Source organism: Lissotriton vulgaris, unplaced genomic scaffold (genome assembly GCF_964263255.1).
Source record: "Lissotriton vulgaris unplaced genomic scaffold, aLisVul1.2 SCAFFOLD_313, whole genome shotgun sequence".
NCBI classification, from domain to species: Eukaryota; Metazoa; Chordata; class Amphibia; order Caudata; family Salamandridae; genus Lissotriton; species Lissotriton vulgaris.
In genome coordinates, this window is record NW_028242526.1 from 625,882 (window position 1) to 652,745 (window position 26,864).

General features: G+C 47.5%; 2 pseudogenes; one reads left to right on the plus strand and one right to left on the minus strand.

The window, feature by feature from the left end:
* The window catches only part of LOC147668925 (uncharacterized), a 47,441-nt pseudogene extending 28,274 nt beyond the window's left edge, over positions 1-19,167 (minus strand).
* Positions 19,168-24,605: 5,438 nt separating this feature from the next.
* On the plus strand, positions 24,606-25,877 carry LOC147668926 (uncharacterized; annotated as a pseudogene).
* Positions 25,878-26,864: the final 987 nt, after the last annotated feature.

Below are 26,864 nucleotides of genomic sequence, written 5' to 3' on the forward strand. Positions count from 1 at the left end.
GGAGCTTATCTCTACCTTTACCTTCAAAGGAGAGCCACAAGATAGCTGCCCACTGACTTTGGGGAACACCCTGCACAGTGCAGGCCCTCTCCAAAGCAGTAATCCATTTGTGGATGTCATCCCCTTGTTTAAAGGGGGGCACTATCTTACTCAGGTGTCTTGTATCAAAACTCCTGTCCCTATTGCTAGGTATAATGCTGCCACCAGTGGGTTTTGACCCACTCAATTCTTGCTCTCTAGCAAAGGCAAGTCTCTATTTGGCCAGGGCAAGTTCTTCCCTTTCAATCCTCAGATTGACTTCCCTTTCCTTGGCTTCATATACTCTCCTCTGAGGGGAGGTCATCCTCCTCAGAGCGGAGGCCTGAGAGCCATTGGTTTGAATGGATCTGTTAGAGCCTCTTGATAGAGACCTAACTCGTCCATTCCCAATGTTAAGCTGGCCTGAGAGGGGTTCCAGGGGTCTCCTAGTACCATTCTCATGCCTGCTTAAGTTGTCCCTAGTTAGCTGGCTAACTACTTCTGGACCTTTGCTTGCCTCGTCCTCAGATGGCTCTTGATCATCATCCTCCTCTCCTGAGAGATGGATGAGGTCAGGGTCACCTGTGGTTCCCTCTAGGGCAGGCATGTCCCCTTCTGGATGAGAAGAGCTAAGTTTCTCAGCTTTTCTGGCATCATAAGTCTCTAAGAGACCAATCAGAAATGGGATTGTGGGGTTAGACCCCTGTTTTAGCTTCCTGGAGGTACACACTTGTCTCATCTCCTGGAAGCTAAGGGCTGCATATCTGGAAGAGGCCTGTGGAGGGTCCTCAACCACCAGAGGGGTCTCTGTAGACTCTCCGTGGTTAGACATGCTTCTAGTGTGGTGTAAGTGATGCACCTACCTACACTACATGTTTGCCTACTGATCCCTTGCTAAGAGTTGCAGCCAAGGTGTGCTAAGCCTTGAGGATCTACACCAGCTGGTTCAGTAGAACTCAGAGTATTCAAAGCTAAGTTATATGTATCTGGAGTACTTATGTGATCTTTCACAAGATATTCTTAGGATACATGTGGTAAAACAACAGCAAGCTCAAATCCCAACCGCTGCTCACCAATGTGAGAAGTTGGCCTGATATGCAGTGCTCACTATTCTAGTGAACACTATGTATCAGTCCAGACAACCCTTATTGATGATTTGTTGTAAGTCAACCTTATAGACCAGCTATCCTAGTAGCGTGGATACTAGCAGTCTAAGGCTAAAGACTCGAGAGGGCGTGTTAAGCCAGCTGTTATACCATCACATATACCCCTTGAACACCAAGTGAAAGGACACCACACAAGTGTTATGAAAATAAACAGTGTATTTATTAGAATCACAACAGCCCTGTACTCTTTATGAGGACAGGGTACTAAGCACAAAACAAAACTCTTACGAAAATACTTAAGTTAGCACAATATACACAAATGCCCGAGGGGCACGTAAAACCATATACTATGGAAGTGGAATGCGAAATTACTAGCAGGTAAGTACAGTACTAATAGGCTTTGAAATCGCTAGGACTTGACTGTAGAATCGTTAGATTACTTCTAGGAGGCCTAGGGGACTCGGGTGCAGAGTGTGCACTCTCATGTGTGATGCGGGACAAAGTCTATGGTAGCTAGTAAAAGCAAAGTTAGTGTTCTCGGGCGAACCCGACCTGGTAGGAAGAAAACGAAAGTGGATTCTGACCCTTGGATAGTGAGGCTATGCTGGGGCACCGCAATGCCGAAGTTACCTAGCCCAGGGGCTGCAGCTGCATAGGTCTCAAAAGACGTCGGGAATCCTCGTTGCCGGACCAGGAGCCTGGAAGAAAGATGCTGGCAGGCGACCAGTGAAGAGAGTTCGAAGTGATCCAAGCCTGGATCTTGAAGATGGATGATACCTGAAAGCAGAGGGGACCAAGTTCGTGACTACTAGCCAGTAGTCAGGTGGCACCAGGAGGGCACCGGATGGTAGTCACCTCGACTAGGTGAGTGGGCGACGCTGGGCTCTTCAGATCTCACGGGCCAGGAGGCGTTGTCGGCGACCAGGATGGAGGAGCGAGCTGTCCCACGATGGATGAAGCTGTCGGCGTCGCTGGACCCAGGATTGGGCAACAAAGCCTTGGCTAATTCAAGCCCACGCGGTGGACCTAAAATGGGGTCTGGAGTGGACCAGGAGGGTCCGGGGTGCTCCTCTCTTGGAAGGGAGCAAGGGCCAGTCTGGAGCAACCAGACCAGCGGTGGTGATGTCGTCGGGCGTCGTTCAGAAGGCCACAAGCCAGCGGGCTAGTAGCCAAACTACGCGGTAAGCAGCAAAAAGCAGAAGGGCCCCACGCAGATCGTGGAGATGCTGGGAGGCTGTACTTTGGTGCTGGAGCTGCTCAGGGTCGGGGCTTCTCGGACCCCAAAGCACTCACCGGAGGATCCCTCGGCGGTCGTGCTGGAAAGAAGTCATGCAGTCTTGAAGATGGCCGGTCCCTCGAGGTCTCGTCGCACTCACGGTTCTCAGCTTTGCTGTAGAGGTGAGTAGAGGTCAGAGGTGCCAGGGAAGCCAGTTCTTGTTGAGCTGGGCAGTCGGATTCCGGAGGAAGGACTTGCAGCAGACCGCAGTGTTCTTAAGATGGTGCCTGCGGATGCAGGGTGACTACTCCTTAGTCACAAGGGAGAATCTTGAAGAAGAAATCTTGAAGTCCTTTCGAAGAAAGTCGTGTCTTGATTCCAAAGATGATCTAATTTGGAAGGGGGCCCGCTCCTAACTTTATACTAGGAAAAGGGGCTGACCCGGTGACTAGGTCCTGCTTATGGGTGGGACTAGGAGGGGGGTGGTTACACCCCTCTCCCATGCCGGACTTTCCCCAGGCCAGGGGCTGGTGTGCCCCTGGAACTGGTTCTGGCCGGCCTATGCGTAGTGAGCACCGGGGTGCCACTCAGCAGTCACCTTCCTGTAAAGCCCTGCCTACCCAGGATACACAAAACCCTGTCTGGGATGGTGCTAGCACTGCCCCGGACAGGAAACCCTTTGTCCAAGCTCTCCTCGCTGGAAGGACTCCCAGCAGCAGGAGGTCAGACTCGTGTCTGTGGTGGCAGCATCCATTTTGTGGAGCTGAGGCTTCAGTTAACTTTAACCGGGGTTCACAGTTACATACATGTCGTGTCCCTCTAGAAGGGTGGAATGCTAACCCCGTCGCCAGAATTGGCGGGGGGTTAGTATTCCAATTCGTATGACACCTTACTCGACATGTTTTGATAAAGCAATACTAGAGATAGCATATAACCGCGAGGATTATAATGCACTTAAGAGTATATGGTATGCGATATCATGGAACAGCTATTAGGACTTGGTTCCGCAAGCTGCAAACGGGCTCAGCTCATGCCAAAGCACCATTTCACACGATTCCATGCACTCTGCCTTCAGGATTGTTAAGGCCTGCCATAGGAGTGACTGATAGGAATCTGTGTGTCCATTTTTAGGGTTAGATATAGGTATACTATATCTACAGCAAAGGGTGATTACACGACTTTGCCCCAGCTGTCATGCAGCCAGTTGTGTCAAATCTAGGAGGCCAGCCAGGGGTGGCATAATACATGCTTCAGCCCCTGGTAGGCCCTGGGTACACCTATGCCCTGAGTGACAGGGTCTGATAAGGTGGCCCAGCCAGGCTGTGGGTCTGATTGGCAGGCCCACAGCCAGAGAAAGTCGTAAACCAGTGAAACAAAAGCAAAAAATCTGGGTGGTCATAGGATTGCAGACCCTACTCTCCTACATGACCCCCCCCCCCCCAAACTTTGGGACAATAAGCTAACCTTGACCAGGTGAGTCTTCTTGTTCTAAGTGGAAATATCTGGAGAGCCCATCGGCATTGCCATGATCAGTACCAGGTCTATGTTCCACTGTAAAGTCCATCCCCTGTAGGGAAATGGACCACCTAAGCAGTTTGGGGTTTTCACCCTTCATCTGATTTAGCCACAAGAGGGGCTTACGGTCGGTCTGAATCTTGAAGTGAGTGCCAAACAAGTATGGCCTCAGCTTCTTCAGGGCCCAAACCACAGCAAAGGCCTCCCTCTCAATAGCTGACCAATTTTTCTCTCTGGGGGTCAGCCTTCTGCTTATAAAAGCAATGGGCTGGTCTTGACCATCAAAATTCAGTTGAGATAGAACAGCTCCCACACCCAACTCAGAAGCATCTGTTTGGACAATGAATGGTTTGGAGTAGTCTGGACTCTTGAGGATAGGTGCTGTGCACATGGCCTGCTTTAGGTCATCGAATGCTTTTTGACAGCCTGCTGTCCACTGAACCTTTTTTGGCATTTTCTTACTTGTCAGTTCATTTAATGGAGTCACAATTGATCCATAGTTCCTGACAAACTTTATATATTAACCAGTCAGGCCCAAGAAAGCTCGAACCTGAGTCTGGGTGGTTGGAGGAGCCCAGTCCCTGATTGACTGTATTTTGCTCTCCAGTGGCTGAACCTGGCCTCCACCTACAAGGTGGCCCAGGTATACAACCTGTGTCTGCCCTATCTGGCACTTGGTGGCCTTGATAGTGAGGCCTGCTGCTTGCAGAGCCTCTAACACTTTCCTCAGGTGGACCAGGTGATCCTCCCAGGTGGAGCTAAAGACAGCAATATCATCAAGATATGCTGCACAGAAGTCATCCAGCCCAGTGAGAACATGATTCACCAACCTTTGGAAGGTGGCAGGTGCATTTTTCAGACCAAAGGGCATTACCACAAATTGATAATGCCCATCAGGGGTTGAAAATGCTGTCTTGGGCTTGGCATCCTCAGCTAACCTGATTTGCCAATACCCAGCTGTCAGGTCAAATGTGCTTAAGTAGTTGGCAGAAGCCAATCTATCTATAAGCTCATCTGCCCTTGGTATTGGGTGGGCATCAGTCTTAGTGACTGCATGGAGACCCCTGTAGTCTACGCAGAACCTCATCTCTTTCTTACCACCCTGGGTGTGAGGTTTTGGCACTAGAACTACTGGACTAGCCCAAGGGCTATCTGAGGGTTCAATGACTCCCAACTCCAACATTTTCTGCACTTCAGTTTTGATGCAGTCTCTAACATGATCAGGCTGCCTGTAGATTTTACTCTTGACTGGCAAGCTGTCACCAGTGTTAACCTCATGGGTGCACCAATTGGTCTGACTGGGTGTTAGAGAGAACATATGTCTGAAAGACTGAAGAACCTGTTTGCAGTCTTTCTGTTGATGCTCAGAGAGGCTGCCACAAAAGACAACACCATCTACTGACCCATCATCAGGATTCTGAGTGAGCAGGTCTGGGAGAGGGTCACTCTCTTCCTCCTGTCCCTCATCTATGGCCATGAGCAAGCTCATGTCCTTCCTGTCGACATATGCTTTGAGCCTGTTGACATGGAGCACCCTGTGGGGGCTCCTGGGAGTTCCCAGGTCCACCAGGTAGGTGACCTCTCCCTTTTGCTCAAGAATTGTGTGGGGCCCAGACCATTTGTCTTTGAGTGCTGCTGGGGCCACTGGCTCCAACACTCACACCTTCTGTCCAGGCTGATAAACAGTCAGGACAGCCTTTTGGTCATGCCAAGCTTTTTGGAGTTCTTGACTGGCCTTAAGGTTTTCAGATGCCTTCTCCATATACTCAGCCATCCTGGAGCGGAGACCAAGTACATAGTCCACTATGCTGGTTGCAGGCTTTTTGAGAGGTCTCTCCCATCCTTCCTTCACCAAGCACAGGGGTCCTCTTACAGGATGCCCATACAAAAGTTCAAAAGGGCTGAAGCCAACCCCCTTCTGTGGGACCTCTCTGTAAGCAAACAGAAGGCAGGGAATCAGGACATCCCATCTACGCCTGAGCTTTTCAGGTAGTCCATGAATCATCCCTTATAGGGTCCTGTTGAACCTTTCAACAAGCCCATTGCATTGTGGATGATAGGGTGTAGTGAATTTGTAATTGACACCACATTCCTTCCACATAGCAGTTAAGTAGCTTGACATGAAGTTTGCACCTCTGTCAGAGACAACCTCCTTAGGGAAGCCCACTCTGGAGAACACTCCAACTAGGGCCCTTGCCACTACAGGTGCTGTAGTGGTCCTAAGTGGAATAGCTTCAGGATACCTGGTGGCATGATCCACTACCACCAGTATAAACTTGTGTCCTGATGCTGTCTGGGGTTCCATTGGACCAACAATGTCAATCCCCACTCTTTCAAAGGGCACCCCCACCACAGGCATTGGTATAAGGGGGGCCTTTGCTGTGCCACCTGACTTACCACTGGCTTGGCAAGTGACACAGGAGCGACAAAACTCCTTGGTATCCTCATTCATGTGAGGCCAGTGAAAGTGTGAGACAAGCCTTTCCCAAGTCTTTGTCTGGCCTAAGTGACCTGCTAAGGGAATCTCATGGGCCAAGGTAAGGAGGAAACCTCTCGGAGAAAGGAGATAACCAGCCTCCTGGTCATGCCAGGCTTGGGGTCTCTTGCCTCAGTGTACAGGAGTCCATCTTCCCAGTATACCTTGTGGGTACCTGTGGCATTCCCAGCAGCCTCAGCAGCAGCCTGCTGTCTGAGGGGTTCAAGGGAAGGGCAGTCTAACTGGTCCTTCCCCAGGTCTTCCCTTGAGGGGCCACCTGAACCCAGAAATTCAACTTGATCAAGTTCGAACTCTTTAGGCTCAGTTTCCCTCAATTCCTGTAGGTCAGCCTCCTCTGAGACTTGATCCACAACCTGGGGCAAGGGGGAAGGCAATGCCATAACCCTACTGCTCTTCTTCTTGGAAGGTGGCTGGTCCATTGTTCCAGGATCCAGCACCTGTTCAGTGGGGCATCTTCTGGCCTGTGACCTAGTCACAGCAAGCACATGTGCTGGCAAGCCTAACATCTCCATGTGAGTCCTATGCTCCACTTCTGACCATTGTGATGACTCCAAATCATTGCCCAACAAACAATCCACTGGGAGGTCTGAACTAACTACAACCTTCTTTTGGCCAGTTACCCCTCCCCAGGAGAAAGCTACAATTGCCATACTATGACTGGTAGTGACATTGCTTGCATTGGTCACCAGGAAATCTGTACCTGGCATGATCTGTCCAGGGTCCACAAAGTTAGGTGTCACCATGGTGACACTGGCACAAGTGTCCCTATAGGCCTGAGCCATTTGTCCATTGATAAAAGGTGTCTGTCTGTATTTGCCCAAAGTATTGGGACTGACATTAGGGGATATATCCACATCCCCTGTACAGACAAGGACAGCCTGAGTGAGTGTGCCAACTAAGTTATCATACCCCAAAGAACCCAAGGTTAACCCAACTAAACCCTTGGGAGGTGCACTACCACTGCTGACTGTACTAGGGGGCACGGGTGCCTTAGGGGCTGCAGTGGCAGGAGTCTGCCCTCCTCCTTTCTTGGTGCACTCACTAAACCAGTGAGTTTTACTTTTACAGTATTGGCACCACCTTTTAGATTGGCCTTCTTGATTCTTCTTTTTCTGGGAAGCCTGACCCCCACCCTCTTTGGGTTGTTTGGGACCTGTTGAAGACTTCTGGTCATTTTCACCTTTAGAGTCTTTACCCTTCTGGTCTGCTTTCTTCTGACCACCCTGGTTCTGGCCCTGGTTCTGCTTAACTCTTGTTCTGACCCATCTGTCTGCCTTCTTTCCCAATTCTTGGGGAGAGGTCAGATCTGAGTCAACAAGATGCTGATGCAACAACTGGTTCTGACAATTGTTTAAAATTTGTTCTCTCATGATCAAATTATACAATCCTGTGTAATCAGTAACCTTACTGCCCAGCAACCAGCCCTCCAAAGCCTTAGTGGCACAATCGACAAAATCAGACCAGTCCTGAGACTGAGTTTTCTGGGTATCCCTGAACAGCAGCCTGTACTGCTCAGTGGTTAGGCCAAACCCATCAATCAGTGTGTTCTTCAGGACTTGGTAATTGTTAGCATCCTCAGCTCTAGTAGTGAGGAGCTTATCTCTACCTTTACCTTCAAAGGAGAGCCACAAGATAGCTGCCCACTGACTTTGGGGAACACCCTGCACAGTGCAGGCCCTCTCCAAAGCAGTAATCCATTTGTGGATGTCATCCCCTTGTTTAAAGGGGGGCACTATCTTACTCAGGTGTCTTGTATCAAAACTCCTGTCCCTATTGCTAGGTATAATGCTGCCACCAGTGGGTTTTGACCCACTCAATTCTTGCTCTCTAGCAAAGGCAAGTCTCTATTTGGCCAGGGCAAGTTCTTCCCTTTCAATCCTCAGATTGACTTCCCTTTCCTTGGCTTCATATACTCTCCTCTGAGGGGAGGTCATCCTCCTCAGAGCGGAGGCCTGAGAGCCATTGGTTTGAATGGATCTGTTAGAGCCTCTTGATAGAGACCTAACTCGTCCATTCCCAATGTTAAGCTGGCCTGAGAGGGGTTCCAGGGGTCTCCTAGTACCATTCTCATGCCTGCTTAAGTTGTCCCTAGTTAGCTGGCTAACTACCTCTGGACCTTTGCTTGCCTCGTCCTCAGATGGCTCTTGATCATCATCCTCCTCTCCTGAGAGATGGATGAGGTCAGGGTCACCTGTGGTTCCCTCTAGGGCAGGCATGTCCCCTTCTGGATGAGAAGAGCTAAGTTTCTCAGCTTTTCTGGCATCATAAGTCTCTAAGAGACCAATCAGAAATGGGATTGTGGGGTTAGACCCCTGTTTTAGCTTCCTGGAGGTACACACTTGTCTCATCTCCTGGAAGCTAAGGGCTGCATATCTGGAAGAGGCCTGTGGAGGGTCCTCAACCACCAGAGGGGTCTCTGTAGACTCTCCGTGGTTAGACATGCTTCTAGTGTGGTGTAAGTGATGCACCTACCTACACTCTATGTTTGCCTACTGATCCCTTGCTAAGAGTTGCAGCCAAGGTGTGCTAAGCCTTGAGGAGCTACACCAGCTGGTTCAGTAGAACTCAGAGTATTCAAAGCTAAGTTATATGTATCTGGAGTACTTATGTGATCTTTCACAAGATATTCTTAGGATACGTGTGGTAAAACAACAGCAAGCTCAAATCCCAACCGCTGCTCACCAATGTGAGAAGTTGGCCTGATATGCAGTGCTCACTATTCTAGTGAACACTATGTATCAGTCCAGACAACCCTTATTGATGATTTGTTGTAAGTCAACCTTATAGACCAGCTATCCTAGTAGCGTGGATACTAGCAGTCTAAGGCTAAAGACTCGAGAGGGCGTGTTAAGCCAGCTGTTATACCATCACATATACCTCTTGAACACCAAGTGAAAGGACACCACACAAGTGTTATGAAAATAAACAGTGTATTTATTAGAATCACAACAGCCCTGTACTCTTTATGAGGACAGGGTACTAAGCACAAAACAAAACTCTTACGAAAATACTTAAGTTAGCACAATATACACAAATGCCCGAGGGGCACGTAAAACCATATACTATGGAAGTGGAATGCGAAATTACTAGCAGGTAAGTACAGTACTAATAGGCTTTGAAATCGCTAGGACTTGACTGTAGAATCGTTAGATTACTTCTAGGAGGCCTAGGGGACTCGGGTGCAGAGTGTGCACTCTCACGTGTGATGCGGGACAAAGTCTATGGTAGCTAGTAAAAGCAAAGTTAGTGTTCTCGGGCGAACCCGACCTGGTAGGAAGAAAACGAAAGTGGATTCTGACCCTTGGATAGTGAGGCTATGCTGGGGCACCGCAATGCCGAAGTTACCTAGCCCAGGGGCTGCAGCTGCATAGGTCTCAAAAGACGTCGGGAATCCTCGTTGCCGGACCAGGAGCCTGGAAGAAAGATGCTGGCAGGCGACCAGTGAAGAGAGTTCGAAGTGATCCAAGCCTGGATCTTGAAGATGGATGATACCTGAAAGCAGAGGGGACCAAGTTCGTGACTACTAGCCAGTAGTCAGGTGGCACCAGGAGGGCACCGGATGGTAGTCACCTCGACTAGGTGAGTGGGCGACGCTGGGCTCTGCAGATCTCACGGGCCAGGAGGCGTTGTCGGCGACCAGGATGGAGGAGCGAGCTGTCCCACGATGGATGAAGCTGTCGGCGTCGCTGGACCCAGGATTGGGCAACAAAGCCTTGGCTAATTCAAGCCCACGCGGTGGACCTAAAATGGGGTCTGGAGTGGACCAGGAGGGTCCGGGGTGCTCCTCTCTTGGAAGGGAGCAAGGGCCAGTCTGGAGCAACCAGACCAGCGGTGGTGATGTCGTCGGGCGTCGTTCAGAAGGCCACAAGCCAGCGGGCTAGTAGCCAAACTACGCGGTAAGCAGCAAAAAGCAGAAGGGCCCCACGCAGATCGTGGAGATGCTGGGAGGCTGTACTTTGGTGCTGGAGCTGCTCAGGGTCGGGGCTTCTCGGACCCCAAAGCACTCACCGGAGGATCCCTCGGCGGTCGTGCTGGAAAGAAGTCATGCAGTCTTGAAGATGGCCGGTCCCTCGAGGTCTCGTCGCACTCACGGTTCTCAGCTTTGCTGTAGAGGTGAGTAGAGGTCAGAGGTGCCAGGGAAGCCAGTTCTTGTTGAGCTGGGCAGTCGGATTCCGGAGGAAGGACTTGCAGCAGACCGCAGTGTTCTTAAGATGGTGCCTGCGGATGCAGGGTGACTACTCCTTAGTCACAAGGGAGAATCTTGAAGAAGAAATCTTGAAGTCCTTTCGAAGAAAGTCGTGTCTTGATTCCAAAGATGATCTAATTTGGAAGGGGGCCCGCTCCTAACTTTATACTAGGAAAAGGGGCTGACCCGGTGACTAGGTCCTGCTTATGGGTGGGACTAGGAGGGGGGTGGTTACACCCCTCTCCCATGCCGGACTTTCCCCAGGCCAGGGGCTGGTGTGCCCCTGGAACTGGTTCTGGCCGGCCTATGCGTAGTGAGCACCGGGGTGCCACTCAGCAGTCACCTTCCTGTAAAGCCCTGCCTACCCAGGATACACAAAACCCTGTCTGGGATGGTGCTAGCACTGCCCCGGACAGGAAACCCTTTGTCCAAGCTCTCCTCGCTGGAAGGACTCCCAGCAGCAGGAGGTCAGACTCGTGTCTGTGGTGGCAGCATCCATTTTGTGGAGCTGAGGCTTCAGTTAACTTTAACCGGGGTTCACAGTTACATACATGTCGTGTCCCTCTAGAAGGGTGGAATGCTAACCCCGTCGCCAGAATTGGCGGGGGGTTAGTATTCCAATTCGTATGACACCTTACTCGACATGTTTTGATAAAGCAATACTAGAGATAGCATATAACCGCGAGGATTATAATGCACTTAAGAGTATATGGTATGCGATATCATGGAACAGCTATTAGGACTTGGTTCCGCAAGCTGCAAACGGGCTCAGCTCATGCCAAAGCACCATTTCACACGATTCCATGCACTCTGCCTTCAGGATTGTTAAGGCCTGCCATAGGAGTGACTGATAGGAATCTGTGTGTCCATTTTTAGGGTTAGATATAGGTATACTATATCTACAGCAAAGGGTGATTACACGACTTTGCCCCAGCTGTCATGCAGCCAGTTGTGTCAAATCTAGGAGGCCAGCCAGGGGTGGCATAATACATGCTTCAGCCCCTGGTAGGCCCTGGGTACACCTATGCCCTGAGTGACAGGGTCTGATAAGGTGGCCCAGTTCCAATTGGTAAATGCACCTAGGGTACATGTCGTAATTTAGAGAGAGAACAGCCAGGCTGTGGGTCTGATTGGCAGGCCCACAGCCAGAGAAAGTCGTAAACCAGTGAAACAAAAGCAAAAAATCTGGGTGATCATAGGATTGCAGACCCTACTCTCCTACAGTGCTCTCATGCTGACGCCAGCTTCAGTCTGAAACATCCAGAAACACTGTAGACTACCAATTCGATGACTTCCGGTGGAGCCCCAACGTGACCCGGTAGGGAAGAACTTGCCCTCCCCTCTTTTGACTGATGGTTCTTGTTGCCTGTCCCTTCTATTGTCATCTAACGGAACCTTTTTGGACTGACGAGTGAGAAAAAAAAAGGTGGGGCTTTCATCATTTGGAAAAAAAAATGTTCTAAACCAATGAAAAGTTTTATTTTTAGGTCATATGATCAAGCCTTCCATCATTAGGAAACCAAAAGTAAAATGAACCAATGAAAAGTTTTATAAACAAGTCACATGACCTATTATGCGGCTTTGGGCTATAAAAAGCCTACAAAATCCGTTGGCCTGTGAGGTGGCGTCAGTAGCGGACCGATGTGCGAATAGGCCGAAGGCAGCACAACGCGGCGAGATCCGGATGACACTGAGGTGGTGTCCAGCAAGTTGCCGCACTGGTGTGGCCATCCTACAATGCTGCGCCGAAAGACGGCGTGGGGTGCCCCGGGGGTGGGAGAGGCGGCGCGAACGGGCCTCTCCCGCCTCCCCAGGTGGAGGCTCCTCAGCTGCAGTGGGGCGCCCCTTGGTGTTTCACTCGCTATCCAGCTGAGTTGCGTCCCCACTTGCGGCTACAGTAGGCCGAAGGTAGCACAACGCGACGAGATCCGGATGGCACCGAGGTGGTGTCCAGCAAGTTGCCGCACTGGTGTGGCCATCCAACAATGCTGCGCCGAAAGACGGCGTGGGGTGCCCGGGGGGGGGGGGAGAGGCAGCGCGAACGGGCCTCTCCCGCCTCCCCAGGTGGAGGCTCCTCAGCTGCAGTGGGGCGCCCCTTGGCGTTTCACTAGCTATCTAGCTGAGTTGCGCCCGCACTTGCGGCTACAGTGCCTCACCCGCCATCCAGCAGAGTTCCGCCCGCTCTTGCAGCACAGTGCCTCACCCGCCATCCAGCTGAGTTCCGCCCGCTCTTGCGGCACAGTGCCTCACCCGCCATCCAGCTGAGTTCCGCCCGCCCTTGCGGCACAGTGCCTCACCCACCATCCAGCTGAATTGCGCCCGCTCTTGCGGCACAGTGCCTCACCCGCCATCCAGCTGAGTTGGGCCCGCTCTTGCGGCTACAGCGTCTCGCCCACCATCCAGCTGAATTGCGCCCACTCTTGCGGTGCAGCGATAGGCGGCTGCAAAAGGACTCTCAAAATGGCGGCCGGCTCTTTGGATTTGGGCCTGATCCACAAAATGGCCCTGGGACACCTTGGAACTCGGACGCTTGCCTGCTAGGGCATGGGCCCCATTCCCAAAAGCGTCCCCTCTTTTGACTGATGGTTCTTGTTGCCTATCTCTTCTGTTGTCATTTAACGGAACCTTTTTTGACTGCAGAAAGGGGTTCTGGTCCGACCGCTGGTTGGTGGAGGCATTTTGACTATATTCTGGACCTGCCCGGCCTCGCCCAAAATGGCGCCGGTATAAATGGGACTCGTAACTACTTGTTGTGTACTGGTTGCCCAGCCTTGATATCACGAGATACGTATGCAGTTTTGAAGCACATGGCGGGCGGGGACGAGTACTGATTGAACATTTGGACATTCCTATTGATATTAAGTTCTGATGTGTTATTGATTACTGTACTATTGAAATTTTGAATTAACGTCATCCATGGTACTTGCCCGCAAATGTATATCTAGATAATTTTATTGTAACTGGCCCTGTCGTACTTTAATTATAAAATGTACGTCCACCGATTCCGCAACTGTTAGACACCTTAGTTCTTGCAACCTAATGGCCCGCCCGTTACGTTCTTCTACAGTGTAAATGCCCCCTCATCATATACGATTCCAGTTTGCTCCGTGGCCGGCCCACGTGGTTATAGGCCCGTATTTGTATACTGACATTTTCACAATAAAGGTTTTTAAAACAAAACATGATAGTAGTACCTAGATTGGTAAAGTTTTGAATAATAGCGACTGTTTTCGAATCAGTGAAAGGCAAGTGAAATAAAGCAGCCCGATTACATGACAGTTAAAAGGTATAATACGCAGGAAAGCAGTAAAGATAAATGGTCAAGGGCTGTTGTGTTTTCCACTCCTGCAACATAAAGTGATCGATAAGAATCCGATATTCATGCCTATCAGCGACTAAGACAGCAGGTTGAGCCTCTTTTGTTCAACTGCTCCCTCATGGGACGAAGAAACGCCCTTTTTCTCGAAATAGGAATATTTTACTTGCAGGACAGTTGTAAATTTCCCGGTAAAATACATTAGCCTGGAACATTGTTAGTGATAAACTGTAAATGCATCTGGGTCCTTTGCTTTACAAGTCAGAGTGAGAAAAAAAAAGGTGGGACTTTCATCATTTGGGAAAAAAAAATGTTCTAAACCAATGAAAAGTGTTATTTTTAGGTCATATGACCAAGCCTTCCATCATTAGAAAAACAAAAGTAAAATGAACCAAAGAAAAGTTTTATTAACAAGTCACATGACCTGTTATGCTTACGTTACGCGCTGCGCGCCGCGCCCTGGATCGCTTCCGGGAAGCTGCGCCTCGCGCACCGGAGCACTTCCGGGTGCGCTAACGCAGCGCGTCATATGACGCATTACGCGACAACGCAGGTCCAGAATATAGTCAAAATGTCTCCACCAACCAGCGGTCGGAACAGAACCCCTTTCAGCAGTCAAAAAAGTTCTGTTAAATGACAACAGAAGGGACAGGCAACAAGAACCTTCAGTCAAAGAGGGGAGGGCAAGTTCTTCTCTACCGGGTCACGTTGGGGCTCCACCGGAACTGATCGAATTGGTAGTCTACAGTGTTTCTGGATGTTTCAGATTGAAGCTGGCGTCAGCATGAGAGCACCCCGTGGCTACGTTGTGGCCATTCCGCGAGCAATCATTGCAGTCGCTCCCCACCGGAATTCTCCGGGAGTCGGGGGTCCCGGTGACTGTTGTAGAATCTTCAAGGCTGAGGGGATGCTTTTGGGAATGGGGCCCATGTCCTAGCTGTCAAGCGTCCGAGTTCCACGGTTGCCCAGAGCCATCCTTGCAGGCCAGGCCCAAGTCTGTGGAGCCGACCGCCATTTTCTGTGTTCCGTGGTAGCCGCCTGTCGCTGTACCTCAAGATTGGGTGCAATTCCGTTGGATGGCGGGTGAGACGCTGTAAAAGCAAGAGCAGGCGCAATTCAGCTGGCCGAGCCAGGCACTGTGTCGCAAGAGCGGGCGCAAGTCAGCTGGTCGAGTGAAGCGGTGGGGTGTAGCTGAGAAACCTCCACCTGGGGAGGTGGGGGAGGCTCGTTCGCGCCGCCTCTCCCTTCTAGTGCACCCCACGCCGTCTCCTGGCGCAGGTATATGTGATGGTCGGACCAGGGCACCGCAGGACGTGTCTTCAGGTCAAACGGATTGTGGGACAAGGTGTGGAGCAGGCGCAATTCAGCTGGCCGAGGGAGGCACTGTTCCGGAAGAGCGGGCGCAAGTCAGCTTGTTGCGTAAAGCACTGGGGTGTAGCTGAGAAACCTCCACCTGGGGAGGTGGGGGAGGCTCGTTCACGCCGCCTCTCCCTTCTAGTGCACCCCACGCCGTCTCCTGGCGCAGGAATATGTGATGGTCGGACTAGGGCACCGCATGACGTGTCTTCAGGTCAAACGGATTGTGGGACAAGGTCCAGAATGGAAGAGTCACTAAAAGGCAAAAAGTTCCGTCTGACCCCGGGAGACGGCCGCCTATGTCGGGGGCGATCTTAGGCCACATCAGGGCAACAAGACTTGAGGAGGGGGCAGGAGAAATCCCGGGAATGGATTTGATTTTGAGCCCCAAATACAAGGCTTGTTTGGATCGATGTTGCAGCAGGCTGCCATGTAAATAGTTATTTAATAAAACGTTTTACCCTGTTACTTTGCTGGTGTGTTGTATATATTTATAATATTTGCATAGTGTTTGTCGTTATTTTGGGCGGGGTGGGCGGCGGAGCCGAGCTGTCTTGCAGCCATCATGGTGTCGAGCTCAGTTCATCTCACTAGTTTCATATTTCTCATGAGGGGTTGTTCCTAATGTTTCTATTTTAGCGAGGTCAAAAAGAGATCCCATTAGTGGCCTACTGATTTTGTTTGATTCCTTTTGTTTTTTTAACGATTTTTCACTATCTGCAAAGACTAAACAGAGTATTGCGACTCTGTGCTTGTTTGTAAATAGAGAATGAACCAAAGAGAACCAATTCTAAAACAGTAAATGCTTGGATAACAATCAATCAAATGAAGAGAGAAGCAGGCACGACGGATTACAACGGGTGCAAAGGCCTGCGTTACCTACCCTTCACTATCTGCAAAGAGAGAATACTCTTAAAAGAAAAGAGGGGGGGGGCAGCGTTCAAAGCACATCAGCGTGCATAAACACGAAAATGTTTTTACCTATCACGTACTTGACATTTTAAAGCTTTTGATATTTGCTATTAAAAAACCATTGAAATTCACTGAAAAAACCATAGGTTATAGACCATATATAGTTAGGAATTAGCATTTACAAAACCTTGAAAATTCACTGAAAAAACCATGGGTTATGGACCATATATAGTTAGGAATTAGCATTTACAAAACCTTATTTTACTCACACAAAACCATTGAAATTTCATATATAGTTAGTTGCACTAACTATATATCGCGCACCCACAAAGTCACTCAATGAGATCTTAAATTGGTGTAGATACTTCAGGATTTCAACCGGACCATAGATTTCATAATCAGTATTGTCCCATGCTACCCCGCCGGGGATAGGGTTGGCTGTAAGGTTGACTGAAGAAAGTTCTCTTTTCTCGACGTGTGAAGATGTGTGTGGTTTAAGGACCAAGTTGATTTTCTGGCTTGCTGTGTCCATTTTAGCATATTTTCCCTCAATGAAATGTCCCAAGCATAGTACCATGATGAACCAAAGTATGAGGACAAATGCACCTAAGGCCACCCAAAATTCAATCCATGGAGAAATCAGATAGGTTTCTTTCAGCTGTTGAAAAAGTTCCTTAGTTTTATCTTTAAAAGTTTTTGTTGATGGCTGTTTCTTAGATTCACTCAGATCTTCAGAGAAATCATCGAAGTTGATGAAGTAGCCGGATGCCGTTCTGTCAATTGTTCCAATTGCTTCTGGATTACTTCTTGTTCTAGAAGTTTCATTTGTTACTTCATCGTAGGTTGGTGTGTCTCGACTAAATGTTTTTATTTGGGTTTTTAGAGGTTTAAGTTCCATTGCTTTGTTGCATAGTCATTGTTGATTTACTGTAGAGTTTTCGAATGTTATTAGTCTCTCAGTTTGAACCTCTGTATTTGTAGCAAACGTTGGTGTTCTGCTACTTCTTGGGAGTCCACTTGGCCTACTATTTGTTATCGGCCACATGATTGTGGTTTTACCAGGTCGATGGATACAACTCTGTTCTCCTTTTTACCAGCAAGGGGCGGTAGTACTACTGATCTTGTCCCGTTGACAGACAGGACAGGAACTGCTTTTCTGTAGGAAGGCCCAAATTCCTTCTTTACCGCGATCTTCTCTCTGACTAGCTCCCCGACTTTTGGAATCCAGACAGGCCTTGCTGGGACAGGTGGTTTTTCTTCAGTGGTTGTTGGCTGTTGTTTCAACTTTATGTTGCTCAGGTCTTTCCTTGTTTCATTTAAGTCCTGCAAAATAGCCAAACGATCTTTGATATCAAAGCTTTTGTCTTTAACCACTGAAGTCTGACTATCAAGATCTTGGATCATCATTCTAGTCCCAAACAATAGTTTGTACGGACTGAATCCTCTCAGAGAATCTCTTGGCAGGTTATTTAGACTACGTTGGACACTTATTAGATGTTTGACCCACCCAGCTCCTGAACCTAATACCTTTGCTGTTATAGATTGCTTTATGTCACGGTTTTTTCTTTCTATGATTCCGTTTCCCTCAGGATGAAATGGACAAGAGTACCGCAATGCAATGCCCATGCTGGTCATGGCCTCCTTATAAGCCCGAGAGCTAAAAGCAGGACCCTGGTCAGAATGTAGCATGCCAATTGCGTATGTGCCGATAAAGACTCGCAAATCTTTTATAACAGTTCTGGCGTCAGCCGGTCGCTGGGGCCACATCCATATGAATCTCGTACATGAATCCACTGCGACCAAGATATATTTATAGTTACCATCCCTTTGTAAGGGACCACAGTGGTCCAGATAAACACAGGCTAATGGTTTGTCTGAGATTAGAAGGGGCGTCTGCGCTGGTCGTCTCACTGTTGATACCTTCATTCTTTGACATATTTCACATTCTAGAACATAGTTCCTTGTCTGTCTTCTCATTTGAGGCCACCAGTATCTCTGCTTTAATAATGATACTGTGGCTGAAACGCCAGCATGTACAGAAGCAAGCCCTTCGTGTGCCGCTATGATGAGTCCTAACCTATGTTCCATGTTTGGAATTGCCCTATCCCCCACTCCAGGGATTCGAGCAAACGGAACATTATTTGCATCAGTTATGTATGAGTACTTTACTGGAAAGCCTTTCGGGAGTGTTTCTATCGCTTTTTTTACTGTAGCGCTGACAGCCTGTAATATTTCGCTGTCTATTTTTGTTTTTGACCGGGTGATGGCAGCTACGGAAGCCGTTTGTACAGCTGCCTTCGCGGCCTCATCAGCCAATTAATTCCCTGCAACGTGAACGCCATAACGTTGATGACTCAGTGTATGGATCACGTGAGTCTTTTGTAGTCATTTTTGCAAAAGAACTACTTGTTCCCAAAGAATTTTATGCTTGATTGTGCCTCCTTTTGCATCTTTAAAGCCGTTTTGAACCCAGATCTGCAAGTATTCATTATAAGACTGGACGCAGTAATACGAATCACACACTATGAGTGTGGGGAATTCTCGATCGGTATTTTCAAGCGCCATTTTGAATGCTCGTAGTTCTGCTCTTTGAGCTGTGCAATCTCCTAGAGATTGCGTTTTAGTGACCAGTGGTTTAAATTTTCCTTCGTGCCAGCGACCTTTAACGATCGCGCACGCAGCACTGTAAGCTTGTTTACCCCCTACTGCGGGTTGTGCTGATCCGTCTGTATATATTATACAGCCGTAATGTTCTAGAGGTAAAATTTCGGTTGGCAGAGGACATTCGAATTCATATTGGAGAAATTCTTGTGTTTTCAGGTTGGGATCAAATTCGTATACCACGTCTGTTGCTGCAAGAGAATTAGCCCATTGTATCCATCTTGGATGGAGTGCTTTAGCATTCGGAATGCTAGCCTTCGTTACCGCCTCCAGGGCTGGTATCGGTGTTACGATGATTATTCATTTACCTTGTGCTAAGGCTCTTTCTTTTGCTACAGCAGTCTGTACCGCGGTTAGAATTTTTTCTGTTGGGCTGAATTTCATTTCAGCTTTTGTGTACAAGTGTGATTTGTATGCAATTGGTACCCTTTCTCCCTCATTAGAGGTCAGGTATGTGAATCCGCATCTTCCTGGGATGACTCGAATCACAAGGTTGCGTGTGTTGTCACGTGTTTGTAATTTTGTTTTAATTAACATGTCTGTTTGTAAAGATCTCAAAATTTCTGTGTGTTTTTGAGTCCAATTGTTTCTTTTAAAATCTGGTTTTATTAGATCATAAAGGGGTTTGACCCTTTCTGCGTAATTTATAATGTAAGTTCTTCCGAAATTCAGGAAGCCTAGAATTGATTGTAGGTTTTTTAGTGTTCTAGGCGCTTGGATTACAGCACATTTCTCTAGGAAATTGTCAGCCAGGCTTTTGCCTTCACTTGATAGTTCATATCCTAAAAACAGGACTGTTAGATGGGCAATTCTTGACTTTTTAAAGTTGAATTTGTAACCCTCTGCTGCAAACCCAAGTTTATGGTGTTCACTCTCTTCAAGTGAGTATCCAAGTCGTCATCTGTTAGATAGATGTCGTCGACATAAGATAATGCCTCATCATCATAGGTTTGTAGTAACTCTGTTACTCTCGCTGAGAATAATCCTGGGCTGTTCTTGAACCCCTGGGGCAAACGACAGAAATATTTTTGCGCGCCATTTATTGACAACGCGGTCAAATATCTGCTCTCTGGTGCTATATTCTGACAAAAGAATCCATTAGAGATGTCTAACGTTGTTTTGTACTTTTTGCGCACTATGTTATTCATTAGTGCAGCACTATGCAAGTTTTGTACTGCAAATGTTTTGCAACATGAGTTAAGGTGTCTGTAGTCCAAAACTAGACGATATGAATTGTCTGGTTTGGAGACAGGAAACAAAGGGTTGTTCATTTGTGAGGTGCAAGTTTCAATCACCCCCTGGTATTCAAGTTGATCTAAGATCTCTTTTACCTGTTTTTTAGCTTCTTGCTTAATTGGGTACTGCCTCTGTGCAGTAGGTTGTGATTTTAACTGGATTTTGGGAGGAGGAGAGTCCTCATCCCATCCCGCATGATTTTTATATAAAGCAGGAGCTTGAGCTACTGCCCACTTTCTTGCAAGTGTATATTTTTTATGTATTGGAATATGATTTGAGAAGGCAGGCATAATTATTTCTTCGCCATGAGGGCACTCCCTGACAAACTCTGGTGACCAGTCTTTTTCAGCTAGAAGGATGTCATAGCCCTTGGAGAGATTATCCCAAAATAGACCCCTTATTTTCCTAGTCTTATCCCCCTCTATACGTAATGTTATTTCATATATTTTATGGGGTTTGCTAACTCTGGTATCTGCAGTTTCCACTTGAATGTATTCATTCGTGTCCACTGTCTCCAGATGATTCATAAGGACTTTGCGAGCTATGCTCACTTCTGCTGTGCTGTCTAGCATTGTCTGAGCCCATTCTCCGTTTTTCAGCTGTGTCCTCAGTATTCTCGGCATTGTTGATTACTTTAATACTGGCTACCTTCTTTTTTGGAAATTGTAATTTTTTATTTTGATGAGCAGGCTCCTTGTCTTTGGACTTGACGTGCTCTTCCCTGTGTTCTGATCGTCCTCTTCTTTCCGATTTCTGCGAGGAAGTCTGAAAAGATTGAGAGGGACGTGTATCAATTTCTTGATATCTATCAGGTTTTTTTATATTATCCCTATTTCTAAGGTTGTATTTTTTCCCCAGAGGGCTCCCTCTTGGGAGACCTGCGTCCTTGGTTCGGAGATCTTTCTCTCCGCCGAGGAGACCTTCCTCTGGATTGGAATCTTTTTTCTTTAGGATTGGATTGTTTATTTCCATCCCAGCTCTTTTTTTGAGTGTTTAAATTATTTTTAATAAATACCTTTTCAGGACTTTCAATTAGTTGCGGTTTTACCGGTATTCCACCCAAACCATCTCTTCCTAGTGTGGAAAAGTCAATTTTGCCATGTTCTGTGTCCCTACGTGTTCCACATCCTAAGTTATATGTGCATGATTAATATGCATATGTATCCCCCTATTATCGATTAAAGACGCAATTATAGTTGTGTCCAACTCTAGTATGCCAGTTTCCAGGTCTCGTGAAAGCAACGAATATCAGGTCTATGTAAACCTATGTTGCCACGTTTTACAGTGTGCACGTTAATTCAGTAAAAGTCCCCGTTTCTAGGCCTCAAAAGGGCCCGGACACCAGATTCAGCTCCTGTCTCCTGAACCCACTCCGAGGAGCGATACAGCCCCCACCTGCATCCCTGACCCTTCACTTACTTCCTGCCTCACAGTGCCCGGCTCGGCCTGGCTCTGCCTGCCAGTCTGCCAAGAGTATGTTATGCTTCTAGTTATCAGTCCAGCTCTCCCTCTCTGCATTCCTAAGCTACTGAATCGCATCAATAGTTTCAGTCATAGTCTAGCCTCTCTGTCTCCATGTTAGAGAAATACTGTATTAATATTCATAGAATATTCCTCGCACACACAATATATGTAGAATAATGTATGCACCAGCCTTAGTGTCAAGTAGCCTTTGCCCTGATAACTTTTGGATTCTATCAACATGTTCTCTAAACATCAGATACCAGATATGGTTAGGTACATGTCGCTCTGACTCCGCAGACTTTAGTCTCCTCTTCTAGTGCAGAAGTCATAGCCCCCAGTTCTCCCTGGTAATACGTCATTGCCCGTTTGCGCGCACCACTAGGTCAGAGGTCCCAGCTCCTCAGGTAGCCCCCTCCATGTTTCCCCCCCATTCATGACACTTCTGTGACGTTCATACCACATGTCTATGTACACGCCTCTTGTTACACCCACTTTCTACCTTATCTTTCGCGACTGCTACAAGACACGCCCACTGCTACGCCTACTGTATTGAATATAATGCAATTGTTTTAGTATATATATGTTGTGCACTGTTATGTTTTCTCCATTATTCAACTATTCCCCTGCCCCCGGCAGCTGCCATCCTATTCCCATGCAGGCTGTCCTGTTCCAGTCCTTTATGCCTGATTAAAGCCTGTGACTCAAGATACCTCGAATCTTGTCTCTTATTTATTGAGCTATCTGTTTATATTGTATCCAGTCAAAAATAGATCCGGTAATTAATTATTTATTTACCACATAATGGCGCCCGAACAGGGACTTGCCCTTTCCCCACGCGCCGGAGAAGCCACGCAGGCCCCCTGATCCTCTGCAGCCGTGACGGAACCATACCGTGCACGTGCAGATATTTCTGCTTCAAGTATCCCTCAGGCCCACGGAGGAGACGGAGGTTGCGGTCCAGCATCCAGACGAGGCGGTGGAGGAACGCGGCGAGTCCCGACCAGAGCCCAAGCTGAGAGTACAAGGTCCGAGGTATCCGGAGGCCCACCTGTAACTGAAGTCCGAAGTTCGTCGTCCGTCGTCGTAGCAGTCCAGTCCAGTCCGAGGCCTTCCGTTCTTGCTGCCCGGTGAGTACCGTTGCTGGGGTAGTATCTAGACAGGGTCAATTCATTTGTCTCTGGTCCGTGGGTTTGGGTACGCAAATCCAACACGAAGTGTCCACCTAGGTGGATGCGGGTCCTGACGTGTCTCTTTATGAGACCGGTAAGTTTCGTACTGTTTTAGCAGTGCATCTAGTAACTCTAGTAAGTTCCGTTTCTCGAGAAATTCATGTGTTCTGTTCTCAGTGTTCCAGGTAATATTCTGTCCGAACTGTTATCTTGAATGTTATTCCATGTGTTTTCAATGTCGTGGTATGAATGATTTGTTTTTTCAAGTTATTATTGTGTTTATCGTGTATTGTATTGTGTTCAGATCCAGCCTAAAGTATGCCTCTGTTCTCTAAATTACGTCAGTTAAAAACCAGAAAAGGGCTGCTCGAGGAAGCAGTCCCTGTCCCGCCTAGGGACAGTCCAGGTCATTTTATGTATCACAAGCATGGCTTAAGTGCCATAATATATCTAGATTTATGGTCTGATTATACCAGACATCTCGAAGAGAAATATAGATGGCCTGTATCAGGCACATGGGATGCCGAGTGCATCATGCGAGTAGAAGAAGCATTATGGAAAAAGAAAGCCAGACAGTCCCAGAAAGATGCCATCGAGTTATGGCGCAAAGAATCTCATAAAAGAACCGAAAAAGAATTCAGAAAAATAGAATTAAGTAGAGAATCCTTAGAGAAAGCCCAAGAAAGGGAATTTATCGAAATAGGTGAACGAGTTAAAACAGAACAGTCAGACAGACAGAGAAATGCCCTTGTTAAGGGTATGTATCCTCTTCTTGCCGAGGGCTTGCCAAAAGCAACCCCGGAGGCATCCAGTAATTTCCCGCCACCACTAGTTCCGACTAAGCTACGTCATAAACCGACCGCAGCTGATATTTTTCTCTCGTCCTACTTGGACGATACAGTCCCAGAATATGCAAATCCTGTCCCGCCTGCTCCTGTAAATAATGTAATTCCTGTCCCTCCAGCCACCGGGGCACCCGTTGTAGCACCTGTTACGGTACCCCCGGTCCAGCCTACAGTACATGTACCGACTACATCAGTCACTCTCCCAGCCCGTACAGTACACACCGACGATTCTAGTCAAGGGGCCGCGGGGGAGGTTCTCCTCGTACCCCGCCTCAACACAGACGTATGACGCTACATGAGCTAGCGTTACAGCGTTCACCCAAATTTCATTCAGTTGCAGATATCAAGCGAGCACTTACCGAATGCCGTTACGATTTAGTCCCAGGCGATGATGATATGGTCCTGTATTCATTACGTGTAAGACGGGTGACCGAGTACTTGGACACCCTGCCCAATATGAAGGAATATTTAGACAGAATATATCGTTTTATCCATACAGGAAGAGATCCAGAAAGTATTGGCGACGCCATGGTTCAAAGAAAAGTCGAGATTCAGCTTATGCTTTTAAAGTTTTTAATTAATTGTTTAATAAGAGAACAAGATTATCCAGAAAAAGATCCAGAAGAAATGAAAGTCCTGACCAAGTGGAGTGACCATATAGCCGAGGGAAGACACAAGACACAGAACAGTATAGAGTATGTACAAGAAAATCTGTAAAGAAATAATAAAGTTACATGAGAAACGAGAAGCAACACAAGCAACCGAGAAAGAGAATGACTCTTCTACTGAAGAGGTAGACGACGAGAATCCCTCCAGAATAGCGTATGTAGGTAGAACTAGACTTTCCGACAGACATTCACGTCCAGATTACAAGAAAACTGTTCCTACTCCAGTACCAGAACAATGTTCTCTAGAACAAGTATTCCAGATTACCGATAAAATTCTGAAATCACGAATAGGTTATAGTGAACTTAGTACTATGCATGAACAAGAACTAGCCCGATCAGCAGTCCGATGGACTACTGATTCTACCACTTTTCCAGACGAAATAGTGGCACAAACGTTTCTGAAACTGCCCCCAGCCGAGCAGCGACTGGTGGGTATGTATATGATCCAGCACCTCATCACACTGTATGAGGAACAGCACTCTGATCCAGGTCCGTTGCATGATGTTCTGAACGAGTTACTACAGTACAGATGGAAAGGTCTAGGTACCGATTTAATTAGTGTCATTCTAGAACAGCGCCACAAATATCGAACGTTCCTGAACCCGCATTTTGTTCATGTCTCACCCCCAGAAAGTAAATCATTTTATATAGACAGACAGAATCCGTTACGAGAAGTACACCCAGTTAGGACAACGGGTGGTGATCTAGAACGAGTATTCGTTTACACCCCCATTACAAAGATGGAACTCTTAGAAATGAAAAAGTTAATTCCCTGTCACGACAAAGATCCAGCAGGGTTCCACCGTGAATTAAAAGACATGCTCCGTATGGGAGAATACACATATCCTGATATCATTAAAATGTTAAAGGTCCTGTTGCCTGCGGGCATATATGAGAAACTCAAAGAAAAAGAGTGGGAGGTGGGAGAGAAAAAGATAGATTGGACAGCTCTAGAAGCTGAAGATAACACACGTGTACCCGGTACCGGTCTTGGGGATAAATGTAAAGAATTGCCCGAGTTATTGATACAAGTTTTGCCAAGATTACTAGCCACGAAAAAGGAAGACTGGGATGCTATCTCAGCCTGCAAACAGAAACAAGACGAAGATACTAGTGATTTTTATTCTAGATTCGAGAAATGTTTTATTATTAACAGTGGTTTGAAAACAAGTAGCGAGTCATACCCTCATCTTTTTGTTACTAAACTAGTCGAGAATTCAAGCCCGCAAGTTAAAAATCGAGTTCTGAAAGTCGAAGGTACCTGGCAAGCTAATACTCCGTCCCAAATGCTCCAGATGCTCCAGTATCACCAGAATAGAATCAGAGAAGAGCAAGAACACGAAAGGAGACGTATGAAAGACACGAAAATGAAAGTATTAGTTGCACAATCTGTTCCCCAAGACAGTCAGAAGAGGGGTACGAATTAAGCCAGTCATCCTGCAGCTCCCGTTAAAGGGACCTGCAATTACTGTAAACAGCCAGGTCATTTTATAAATGAGTGTGCAGTTCTGAAACACAACATAGCTACTGGTAAGACTAAAGAAAGACCACGTCCGCCTAGACAAGAACAAGTTTCACAGACTTCCCAGTTACCACAGAATGCACAACAGACAGTTACAACAGCGCAGCCTATCGCTGCAACACAACACGTTACACAGCAGATGTACCAGTACGCACAGTCCGAGTATCCAGAATATCAGCCATATTCATGAAACAGCCTAGAGAGGGAGGTTGGCTTGCCTCTCATCGAGATACCTGTAGATCAAGAGGGTCCCTATGTACACAGTCAAGTATTAGGGAAAGACAGAAAGTTTCTGATTGATACAGGGGCAAGTAGGACTACAATCAGTCATGACGAGGTTCCAGGGGCTCCGCTCTCAGGCTCTAGAAATGTTTCCCTTGGATTTTCAGGAAAGCCAATTGTTAACGAGATTTCGAAACCAGTTACTCTAGAAGTTGGTCCATTGTCCCGAACTACTGATTTTTTACTCACGAAGTCATGTCCAGAAAATTTGTTAGGCATCAAGACATTAAAAGAATTAGGTGCAGTAATTTGCTGCTCCCCAGAAGGAGTACGATTGTTTTTACGTGACTTTAAAGGTCACTATGTATTACGTGATTTTGATCCAAGATTACTGAATGTCCCGCAGCATCTATGGGCACAAGGTCCAACTGATGTTGGTTGTATGCACGTCACACCCCACCGTGTGACTCTGAAACCAGGTATAGTTTTGCCACGAATCAGACAGTACAGATTGCCACCTGAGGCTGTAGCAGCCTTATCCAAAATTATTAACGAGCTCATTGCCCAAGGAGTGGTTGTAGAAACTGACTCCAATGTATGTAATTCTCCTATCATTCCAGTCATGAAACGTACTGATCCAAATGCACCTCCAGTATATCGATTATTGATTGACCTTCGAGAACTTAATAAATGTATCATTCCTCAGTACCCAGTAGTCCCAGATATTTCTTCCCTATTGACAGCCATTGATTCTGAAGCTACGTTCTTCACAGTTATCGATCTCAAGAATGCATTTTTCAGTGTCCCCATTCATCCAGACAGCCAGTTCCTTTTCGGATTCTGTTTAAATGGAAGGAGCTATAAATTCACACGAGCTCCTCAAGGTTTCACAGAAAGTCCTAGCATTTACAGTCAAGCACTCAAGAGACAACTAGACAATATTCACATGCCAACT